Below are 12,460 nucleotides of genomic sequence, written 5' to 3'. Positions count from 1 at the left end.
TCTTTCTGCAGCTGTTTTATTTCAGAAGCTGTTGATTCATTGCTTTCAGCTGTGTGATTTCCAATTTGTTCTGTGTTAGTGTCCTCTGCACTTGTTACAGGTGGGCTTTGGTTCTGAGGTTGCATTTTGTTCCTTCTCATCATTTTGTGTAGCACTGTCTTCTGCCCTTTGTTGTAGATCTTTGCTGTAGTTATAACCTTCACAAGTACTGAAGTTCAGGTGGAGCTCTACAGAGTTTGGACTTAACCAGCGGCGTCTGGCTTAGGTCTGGCTGCTGTGCTCAGCTCCTTCCCGCTGTGGACCTGGGCTAGGACTGAGTCCGGGTGTTCCTGTAACTCGGTAGAAATTCCTACTGGGCGGGAGGGGTGGGGGAGGTATGGCGGAGTGGTGGGGGGCGGCCTGAGGGGTTGGGAGAGGGTCCGGCCCACGGTGCGCCTGGGCTGGGACTGGTCCCACCCGCGCAGGGTAGCAGGAAGCTCTCCACACACTCACTGAACCTGGGCTAGGACTGGGTCTGGGGGTTCCCGGAAGTCGGCAGCAATTCCTACTTGGTGGGAGGGGTGGGGGAGGTACGGCGGAGTGGTGGGGGGCGGTCCGAGGGGGTGGGAGAGGGTTCGGCCCACGCCACGCCTGGCCTGGGACTGGTCCTTCCGGCGCAGGTTAGCAGGAAGCTCTCCACACACCCACCGGACCTGGGCTAGGACTGGGTCTGGGGGTTCCAGGAAGTTGGCAGATATTCCTACTTAGTGAGAGGGGTGGGGGAGGTATGGCGGAGTGGTTGGGGGCAGCCCGAGGGGGTGGGAGAGGGTCCGGCCCACTGGTACTCTGGGCTGGTACTCTGTTTCTGTTTTCATGTTTAGATCTTTAATCCATTTTAACTTCAGCTTAGTGAATGATGAAAGACCTGGGTCAAGTTTTAGTTTTTGGCATGTAGAGAGCCAGTTTTTCCAGCACCTTTTGTAAAGGAGGCTATCTTTCTTCCAGTAAGAATGTTTATCAAAGATCAGGGAGCTGAGTGTGTTTGTAGAGGCCTCTGCATCTTCTAATCTATTCCATTGATCCTCAGGTCTATTTTGTTGCCAATACCATACTGATTTTATCGCAGTACACTTGTAATATAATTTCAAGTCAGGAATTTTAATGCCTCCTTCCTTGTCTTTGTTGGTCAGGATTGCCTTTTCTATTGTAGGTCTTCCGTGGTTCCAAATAAATTTTAGGAATGATTTCCCTAGGTCTGTGGGGTATGTTGGTTGTAGTTGATAGGGATTGCATTAAATTGTCCAACAATTTTGGGAGTATGCCCATCTACACGATGTTGGTTCTTCCTATCCAGGAGCAGAGAATATCTTTCCATTTTCTGAAATCTCTATGATCCCTTTTTTCAGAGTAGTGTAATTTTCCATGAAAGATCTTTAACTTCTTTAGTTAGATGAATTCCAATGTATTTCATGTTCCAAGACACTATTGTAAAAGGTATTGTTTCTATAATTTCCCTCTCAGTGTGTTTGTTATCTGTGTAAAACAATGCTATTGACTTTTGGGTATTGACTTTTTATCCTGCTATGCTACTGAATTTCTGTATTAATTCTAGTAGCTTCTTGGTGGAGTTTTTTGGGACTTCCAAGTAAAGTATCATGTCATCCGCACATAATGATAATTTAACCTCTGCTTTACCTATTCTTATTCCTTTTATTTCTCCCTCTTGTCCGATGGGTCTAGCTAATGATTCCAGAACTATATTGAATAGGAGTGGTGATAGAGGATATCCTTGTCTTGTACGAGATCTGAGAGTAAAATATTTCAATTTTTCCCCATTTAGAATTATATTAGCCCTTGGGTTGTCAGAGATGGCTTTTATCAGATTGAAGTATAAGTCTTCTGTTCCAATTTTCTGTAGAACTTTGAACATGAATGAGTGTAGGACTTTGTTAAAAGCCTTTTCTGCATCAATTGGGATGATCATTTGGTTTTCAGATTTCATTCTATCGATATAGTTTATTTTATTTATGGGTTTTCAATTATTGAACCATCTTTGCATCCCTGGGTTGAATCCTACCTGGTCATGGTGTCTGATCCTCTTGATGGTTTGCTGTATTGTATTGGCTAGGACTTTATTCAGGATTTTTGCATCTACATTTATGAGGGAGATTGGCCTGTAGTTCTCTTTTTTTAGTTGCGTCTTTCCCTGGTTTTGCTCTCTGTGTTATACTTGCCTCCAGGAATGATTTTGGGAGGACTGCTTCTTTTTCAATTTCAATGAAGAGGTGGAGGAGTATAGGAATCATATTTTCTGTAAATTTCTTGCCGGGGAGATGGCTCAGTGGAATAAGAGCTTCCCTGGCAAGCGCAAGGGCCTGGGTTCAATCCCTGGTTCCCCAAAAATAAAAAAATAAAAATAAAAATAAAAATAAATTTCTTGAAGAATTCAGCTGTGACTCCATGAAGACCTGGACTTTTCTTTGTCGGCAGGCCATTTATTACATTTCATATTTCATTCTTGGTTTGAAGTTGAGACTGTCTGAAAATAGGATTGCTACCCCTGCTTTTTTCTGAGGTGCTGGGGCATGTAATATGGTTTTCTATCCTTTGATTTTCAGCTTATGAATTTCTTTATGAGATAAGTTTGTTTCTTGTATACAGAATATTGTTGGATTTTGTTTCCTAATCCACTGTGCCAGTCTATTTCTCCTAATTGATGAATTGAGTCCATTTACAATGATGGTTAGAATTGAGATGTATTGACTTACGATTGACATGTAATTTACCTGCTGTTGTTTAGTTCTATTTCTACTGTGTTTTATTGCCTGTCCTATTTATTGGGTTCCTTCTGTTCTTATTCATGGAATTCTGTGATCATTTTCATCCCTCTCTAGAACATTTTTTAGTAGTCTCTGTAGGGTTGGCTTTTTCATGAAATTTATTTCCTGCAAATTTATTCTTTGTCATGGGAGCATTTCACTTTTCCAACAAACTTGAAAGAGAATTTTTCAAGGTATAGTAGTCTGGGCTGGAATTGGTTTTCATAGAGGACTTGAAGCACTCTGCTCCATGCTCTTCTTGCCTTCATGGTTTGTGAAGAGAAGTCTGCCATTATTCTGATGTGTTTTCCTTTAAATGTGATCTGTTTCTTTTCTCTAGTGGCTTTCAGTATATTGTTCTTGTGCTGGATTTCTGGGAACTTGACTATTATTTGTCTCACTGTGTTTTTAATTGGGTTGAAGTTATTTGGAGTTCTGTATGCTTCAGTTAACTAACTGTCAGATTGTTTCATCATATTTGGGAATTTTTCTTTTTTTTTTCATGTATGTGGAAATTTACTTTTACTTTTCATATCCAAACTTGAGCAATTAATTCTTATGCTTCAGAGTGTAGAATGCACCTTTCCTGTGCCATAGCTTATTAAATCTACCCATTGGAAACATTAGTTGTTTTTTTTCTTTCAAATCAAATTGGTAGGACAGTTTCAATAATTAACACATTGCATACTCTCTTCCTACTGGTTATTTGCTTTATGAGATGCAGACATGATATCCTATTTACGTACACTATTAGAACAAATCCCTCTATTCATTAAGAGAATGTAACGATATATCTATCCTAACCACTTTGAATACACAGATACAAAATGGACATTCATCTGTATACCCTTTTTTGTTTAATTCCTCATTTGAATATTATAGGTGTGTTAACTCAGCAAAATCTAAAAGAGTCCAGTAGTCTGTAATAATATTGGGTCTTCTGCTTGACTGGCAGTGTCAGAAATTGTTAACCTGATACCCCTACAGCTGGAAGTTTTCTACTATTATTTCTGTCCATAGATTTTTATATCATTTGTATTGACTCCTTCTTTCTCATTGATGCCTATTAGTCTCATATTGTTCAGCTTTGCATTGTCTTGCAGGTGATGAATTTTTTTTTCTTGCATCCTATTTGTTTTTAAGAGATATTTTTTTACCCTTTCACTAACTGTGATGGCATCTTCAAAATCTTAATCTCTATCTTCACTTTCACCCAAACAGTTTTGCAAGCTTGTTATTGAGATTTTAAGATCCACTATATCTCTTTGACTCTGCTTCATGCAATCTATTTTTTTCCTGTATTGCTCATTCAAGGAATATGTTGTTTTTCTAATCTCCTCTATTTTTATCAGTGTTTTCTTGAGAAGCAGTTATTAATTCTTTACTACAGAGATTATTTATGATCTGATTTCTTCTATATGTTTCTGCATTTTATTCTTAACTTCACATGCTATTAATTCAGAGGTTTCTTTTTACATTCCTGTGGTTATTTCTGATCTGAGTTGCTCTATACCTTTCTGCTGTTGTTTCTTTACTTCAGATGCTATTAATTCAGACATTTCACCTGTGTTATTCCCAATTTCATGTGTGCTAGTGTCCTCTGCATTTGTTTTGGCTGGACTCAGGGACTGAGATTTCCTTTTGCTCTCTTTGTCATTTTGTATAGCACTGTCCTCTGACCTTTGTTGTAGAGCTTTGGTGCAGTTATAACCTTTGCACCTACTGAAATTCAGCTGTTGTTCTTCTAAATTTGGTTTCATCCAGTTGTGCCTAGCTTGGGTGTGGCTGCTGTGCTCAACTCCTTCCTGCTACAGCCCTGTGAAGTGAACCTGTTATGCCCTCTGACAAGATGTTCTGCTCCTGGATTAGTGTGGTTCTGTCTCCTAGACTTTCTGCAGGGACTTCAACTGCAGAGTTTAACCCCAGGCCTGTATCCAGGCCACGGGTGGGTCTGGAGGGGACCAAGGGAAACAGGGGGGCGCCGAAGTTCTCCCATACACTTACATGTCCTGGGCTTAGGCTGGGTCTGGAGTGTTCCCAAGAGTGTGGTGGAAGATCTCATTCATATGGCAGACCTGGTCTTGGTCCGCAGAGGTCCAGAGCATGCAGATGAGTGTAAAAGCTCTCTGTGGGTTGTCTTTTCATTCTGTTGGTAATTTCTTTAGATGTGTATAACTTCTCAGTAAGACGAGGCCCTATTTGTTAATTCTTTCAAGTATTTTCTGTGTAGTTTGATTTTTGTTCATGAAATGTTTTCCTACCCCTATATCTTCAAGATTACTTCTTACTTTCTCTTCCAGGAGATTTAGATTTTATGTTTTAATGTTTAGATCTTTAGTCCATTTTGACTTTGCTTAGTGTGTGGTGATATAACTTGATCAAGTTTTAGTTTTCGGCATGTAGAGAGCCAGTTTTTCCAGTACCATTTGTTAAAGCGGCTATCTTTCTTCCAATAAACATGTTTGTTGATGATAAGGTGGCTGAGTGTGTTTGTAGAGGTTTCTGCATCTTCTAATCTATTCCACTGACCCTCAGACCTATTTTGTTGCCAGTACCATGCTGATTTTATGACAGTAGCTTTGTAGTATAATTTCAACTCAGGAATTGTAATGCCTCCAAATTTGTGTTTGTTGCCCAAGATTGCCTTTGCTATCCTAAGCCCATTTAGTTTATTGCATGGTAATAGACCTGAGTCTAGTTTTAGTTTTCACAATGTAGACATCCCGTTTTCAAAGCACCAATTTTTAAATGGGATATATTTCTTTCAGTGAACATATTTGGCCCCTTTGTCAAAGATAAGATAGCTGGCTGTGTTTTTAGTTGTATCTCCAACTTTTATTCTATTCCATTGACCCCCTTGTCTATTTTGTTGCCAGTACCATGCTGATTTTATAAAAGTAGCTTTGAAATATAATTTCAAGTCAGCTATTGTCATCCCTCCTTCCTTGCCTTTGCTGCCCAGGATTGCATTTGCTATTCTAGGTCTTTCCAGATTCCCAATAAATTTAGGAATGGTTTCTCTATGTCTGTGAGATATGTTGGTGGTATTTTTATAGGGATTGAATTAAATCTGTGAAATAATCTTGGGAGTATGTTAGTTCTTTTCACAATGTTAGTTCTTCCTATCCAGGAGCAAGGAATAACTTTCCATTTTCAGGAAATCCTCTTCTATCTCTTTTTTTCTGAGCACTCTAATTTTCATTGAATAGATATTTTACTTCTTTAGTTAGGCTAATTCTCATATTTCTTTTCATCCTATTTTGAAAGGTATGGTATTTTTCCCGCTAATTTCTCTCTCAGTGTGTTTGTTATATGAGTTGAAGAATATTATTGACTTTTGGGTATTGACTTTGTAATCTCCCATGCTACTGTATTTATTAATTCTTGGAGCTTCTTGTTGGAGATTTTTGCGTTTCCAAGTAGAGTATCATGTCATCTGGAAGTAATGATAGTTTCACTTCTTCTTCAAATATTCTTATTCCTTTTATTTCTTTTTCTTGTCTAATGGCTCTAACTAATGACTCCAGAAATATATTGAATAGGAGTGGTGATAGAGGACATCCTTGTCTTCTACCTGATCTGAGCATAATGATTTCAAATTTTTCCCATTTAGAATTATGTTAGCAGTTGGATTGTCATACATGGCTTTTATCAGATTGAGGTGAAGGCCATCTATTACAATTTTCTGTATGGCTTTGATCATGAATCAGTGTTGGACTTTGTAAAATGCCCTTTCTGCATCAATTGAGATGATCGTATGGTTTTTGGATTTGGCTGTATTGATATAGTGTATTACATTTGTGGATTTGATATGTTAAACCATCCTTGCATCCCTGGGATGAATCCTACCTGTTCATGGTGTATGATCTTCTTGATGATTTGTTGCATTGTATTTGCTAGAATTTTATTCAGGATTTTTGCATCTATATTCATAAGGGAGATTGGCCAGTAGTTCTCTTTTTTAGTTGCATCTTTCTCTTATTTTGGTATAATACATGCCTTCAGGAAAGATTTCAGAAGTATTGTTTCCTTTTCAATTTCATTGAAGAGTTTGAGGAGTATTGGGAATATATTTTCTGTAAATTTCTTGTAGAATTCTGCTGTGAATCTATCAGAACCTCTGCTTCTACTTGTCAGTAAGTATTTTTATTATATTTTGAACTTTATTAGCTGTTATTGGGTTATTGACAATTCTTATATCTTCATGATTCAGTTTGGTAATTTGTACCATTGTAGAAATCTGTCCATTTCTCTGTTTTCTATTCTGTGAGAGTAAAGATTTTCAAAGTAGATACTGATAATTTTCTGAATTACCACAGGGTCTGTTGTAATATAGCCCTTTGTATTTCTTATTGCTTGAATTTGTGTTTTTTATTTCCTCTTTTTGTTGTGGTTAGCTAGGGGCTTATCAATTCTATTTAATCTTTCAAATATCCAGCCTTTTGATTCATTAATTCTTTGTACTTTTGTCTAAATTGCATTAATTTCTAATCTAATCTTCATAATTTCCTCCTGTCTTTAGCATGTAGGCTTGGTTTGCTCTCCTTTTTCTAGCAGCTTAAGGCGCAGCATTAGAGTATTTATTTGTTCCCGTTCTGTTTTTCTGTGAATTCATGTGTGAGTTCACTGCTACAAATTTCCCTCTAAGAAGTGCTTTCATTGTATCCCACTAATTCCAATAAGCTGTGCTTGAATTTTCATTGATTTGTAGATAGCATTTGTTTTCTCTTTAATTTCATCTGTAACCTATTGGTTGCTGAGCAGGGTGTTGTTTAATTTCCATGTATTTATAGGTTTTTTGTTATTTGTTTTGTCATTTATTTCCAGTTTTATTGCACTATGGTCAGATAATAAGCATGGGATAATTTCTGTTTTCTTTCCTATACTTAAGCATGACCTGTGGACTAGCATATAGTCTATTTTAGAAAATGTTACATGTGCAGCTTAAAAGAAGGTGTATTTTGATGGGGCTGGTGGAACACTCTGTAAATATCAACTAAGTCCATTTGTTCAAAGGTCTGGAGCAGTTCTGCTACTTCCTTGCTAATTTTTGTCTATTTGACCAATATTTTACAGATAAGAGGGTGTTAAGGTCCATTCTTATGATTGTGTTAATTGATATTAGATTTTCCATGTTTTCTTGTAGATCCAGTCCTAGCTCAGGCCCGGTGAGTGTGAGGGAGAGCTTCCCGCTACCCTGCATTGGTGGGACCTACCGGACCCAGCCCAGATGAAGCGTGGGTAAGACCCTCTTTCACTCCTTTGGGATACCCCCCACCACACTGTCATACCCTCCTATCCCACCCAAAGAGTAGGAATTTCTATCGTGTTCCAGGAACACCCAGATACAGGCCTAGCCCAAGCCCAGTGAGTGTGTGCGAGACCTATCTCTCCCACCTACCTCACCTTGTCAACTCCAGACTCAGCTCAGGCCTGGCATACAGGCCTGGGGTGAAACTGTGTAGCTGCCATCCCTGCAGAGAGTGTAGGGAACAGAACCACCCAGCTAGCCCAGGAGCAGAACAGCTTGCCAGAGAGACACAACAGGTTCGACCCCAAGGGCAGCAGCAGGAAGTAGCTGAGCACGACAGCCAAACCTAAGCCAGGCAAAACAGCATAAATCCAATCTTTGTAGATCTAACCTGAACTTCAGGAGGTGCTAAGGTTATAACTGCACCAACGCTCTACAACAAAGGTCAGAAGACAGTGCTACGCAAAATGAAAACGAGAAGGAGCAAGATGCAATCTCAGACCCCAAGCCCACCCATAATAAGTGTAGAAGACAATAATACAGAAAAAGTGGGAATCACACAACTGAAATCAATGAATCAATGGCTTCTGAAATAAAAAAAAAACAGCTGCAGAAAGATACAGAGGAATTCAGATTGGAAATAAAAAAGCAATCCCTGAATTAATAACATCTGCAGTAAAGAATCAAATGCAGAAACATATGGAGGAAACCCAATACCCACCCAGAAGAAGTGCAGGGGACACTAGCTCAGCTCAAAAGGATGAATTAATAGCATCGATATTAAATAAGCAACAACAGAAAGTCATAGAGGAACTCAGAGCAGAACTTTCTGAAATAAGAAAAGAATTCTCAGAACTCATAGCATCTGAGGTAAAGAATCAACAACAGAAACATAGGGAGGAAACACAGTTTGAAAAAACACTGCAGTAAAAGAATTTAGAACTGCTCCTAAAGAAGACATTGATAAAAAAATAAAGGAGACTACAAAAATGACACATTCCTTGAATGAACAATACAGGAAAGTAATAGATGCATGAAGCAGAGTCAAAGAAATATAGAGGAAACTAAAATCTCAATCACAACCTTGCAAAACCGTTTAAGTAAAAGTGAAGACAGAGTTCCAGATCTTGAAGATTTTGGTGCAGCTAGTGAAAAGGTAAAAAATGATCTATTAAAAACAACGAGAATGCAGGAAAAAAAATCCATCACCTGCAAGATGATGCAAAGATGAACAATGTGAGACTAATAGGCATCAATGAGAAAGAAGGAGTCAATACAAATGACATTAAAAAATATGGGCAGAAGTAATAGCAGAAAACTTCCCAAATATGAGGAAACAATCTGACATTCAGATAACCCAAGCATACAGAATGCTAAGTAACCTCAACCCAATGAAAAACACACCGGCATATAATAGTCAAGATCCCAGAAATTCAGCACAAGAAAAATATACTGAAAGCTGCTAGAGAAAAGAAGTAGATCACATTCAAATGAAAACCCATCAGAATTACAGCTGACTTCTCTTCGCAAACCATGAAGGCAAGAAGAGCATGGAGCAGAGTACTTCAAGTCCTCTATGAAAACAAATTGTAGCCCAGAATACTATACCCTGCAAAACTCTCAAGTTTGATGGAGAAGTGAAATACTTCCATGAGAAAGAACAACTAAAGAATTTCAGGATGACAAAGCCAACCCTACACAGGTTACTGAACGATGTTCTAGAAAGGGACCAAAATGATCAGAACTCTACGAATGAGATCACATGCAACCAACTAAATAGGGCAAGCAATTAAACACAGGAGAAAAAGGAGAAACAACAACAGGTAAATAACTTGTCAATTGTAAGTCAATACATCTCAATTCTAACCATCAATGTAAATGAACTCAATTCACCAATTAAGAGAAATAGACTGGCACAGTGGATTAGGAAACAAAATCCAACAATATGCTGTATACAAAAAAATATTTAACTCATAAAGACACTCATAGGCTGAAAATCAAAGGATGGAACACAATATTACATGCCCCAGCACGTCAGAAAAGAGCAGAGGTAGCTATCCTATTCTAAGACAGTCTCAACTTCAAATCAAGAATGATCAAGAGAAATAAAGAAGGCCGCTATATACTGGTTAGGGGAAAAATTCAAGAGGAAGAGGTAACACTCATAAATATGTATGCACCAAACAAGGGAGGACCCAACTATATAAAGCAAATATTAATGGACATGAAAAATCTAATATCCAATAACACAATCTTAACAGGAGACCTTAACACCCTCTTTTCCACAAAAGATAGGTCAACCAGACAAAAACTTGTTTTCCAACAGAATGGGAACAAATAAATATCCTAATGCTGCACCTTCAACAACTGGAAAAGGAAGAGCAAACCAAACCAAGAGCCCAATAGCAAAGAAATAATAAAACTGAACCAGAGCTTGAAACAAATGGACATAGTGGACATATAGAGAGTTTTCCTAGTGGACATATACAAGTTGCTCCACCCAGACACAGCTGAATACACATTTTTCTCAGTTGCACATGGGTAATTTTCTAAAATTGACCACATACTGGTCCATAGGTCATGCTTAAGTATATGTAAGAAAACAAATTATATCATGCTCATTATCGGACCACAGTGCCATGAAACTGAAAATAAATGACAAAAGAAACCAGAAAAAAGCCCTAATTACATGGAAATAAAACACCCTACTCAGCAACCAATGGGTCACAGATAAACTAAGCAAGTAATTCAACAATATCTACAATTCAATGAAAATTCAAGGGGCCGGGGAGATGGCTCAGTGGAATAAGTGCTTGCCTGGCAAGCACAAGGACCTGAGTTCAATCCCTGGTTCCACCAAAAATAAATAAATAAAATAAAAATTTTTTTAAAAAAGAAAGAAAATTCAAGCACAACTTATCAGAATTTATGGGATACGATGAAAGCAGTTCTCAGAGGGAAATTCATAGCTGTGAACTCACACATTAGGAAAACAGAATGGGAACAAATAAATATCCTAATGCTGCACCTTCAACAACTGGAAAAGGAAGAGCAAACCAAACCAAGAGCCCAAAGACAGGAAGACATCATATAGATTAGAGCAGAAATGAAGTCAGTTGAGTCAAAGAAAACAATTCAAAGAATAAAAAAAGCAAAAAGCTGGTTCTTTGAAAGATTAAATAAAATCGATAAGCCCCTAGCTAACCTCGTCAAAAAGAGAAAGAAAAAATTCAAATACAAGTAATAAGAAATGAAAAGGGTGTAATTACCAAAGACTCAGTGAAAAATCAGAAGATTATCAATAGATACTTTGAGAATGCTTACTCTCACAGAATAGAAGGCACAGAAGAAATGGACAGATTCCTAGAAAGATACAAATTACCACAACTGAATCGGCAAGATGTAACCACTCTCAATAGCCCAATAACAGAAAATGAAATACGAGATGTAATTAAAAACCTATAGACAAGGAAAAGTCCAGGTCTGGATGGATTCATAGCTGAATTCTACAAGAAATTTACAGAAGATGTAGTCCCTATACTTCTCAAAATCTTCCATGAAATTGAAAAGGAAGCAATCCTCCCAAAATCATTTCTGGAGAAAAGTAGCATACTGATATATAAACGAAGGGTAAGAAGTAAAGCCATGCTGTTATGTTGAGCTGTAGGGGCCTCAGGTCAACAATTTCTGACATTGCCAGTCAAGCAGAAGACCCAGTACTATTATGGACTACAGAACTTTTTTAGAATATTTTGCTGAGTTAACACACCTATAATATTCAAATAATGGAACTTAAGGAAAAAAAAAAAGAGTATACAGATGAATGTCCATTTTGTAGCTGTGTATTCAAAATGGTTAGGATAGGTATATAGGTACATTCTCTTAATGAATAGAGTGACTTGTTCAAATAGTGTTTGCAAATAGGATATCATGTCCGCATCTTGTACAGCAATTAACCACTAAGAAGAATGTATACAATGTGTTAATTATTGAAACTGTCCTACCGATTTGCTATTTGTTTCTCAATAAAATTATGGGGAAAAACATTCCCATGGCCCTACATAAATGGTTAATAAATATTTGCAACTACCAAGGGAAAAAATATTTATCTTGTACAGTTGTGTGCTTCCATGTTTGGTGTGTGCATCTTTATGAGTGTTACCTCTTCAATTTACATTTTTCCCCTAACCACTATGAAGTTGTCTTCTTTGTTTCATTTCATAATTCTTGGATTGAAGTTCAGATTATCTGAAAATAGGATTGATACCCATGTTTTCTGAGGTCCTGGGGTTTGTAGTATTATTTTCCATCTTTTGACTTTTTTCTTTTCTTTTCTTTTCTTTTCTTTTCTTTTCTTTTCTTTTCTTTTCTTTTCTTTTCTTTTCTTTTCTTTTCTTTTCTTTTCTTTTCT

This window comes from Octodon degus, unplaced genomic scaffold (genome assembly GCF_000260255.1).
Source record: "Octodon degus isolate 3935 unplaced genomic scaffold, OctDeg1.0 scaffold00032, whole genome shotgun sequence".
NCBI classification, from domain to species: domain Eukaryota; kingdom Metazoa; phylum Chordata; class Mammalia; order Rodentia; family Octodontidae; genus Octodon; species Octodon degus.
Note: the sequence above shows the minus strand (reverse complement) of the source record.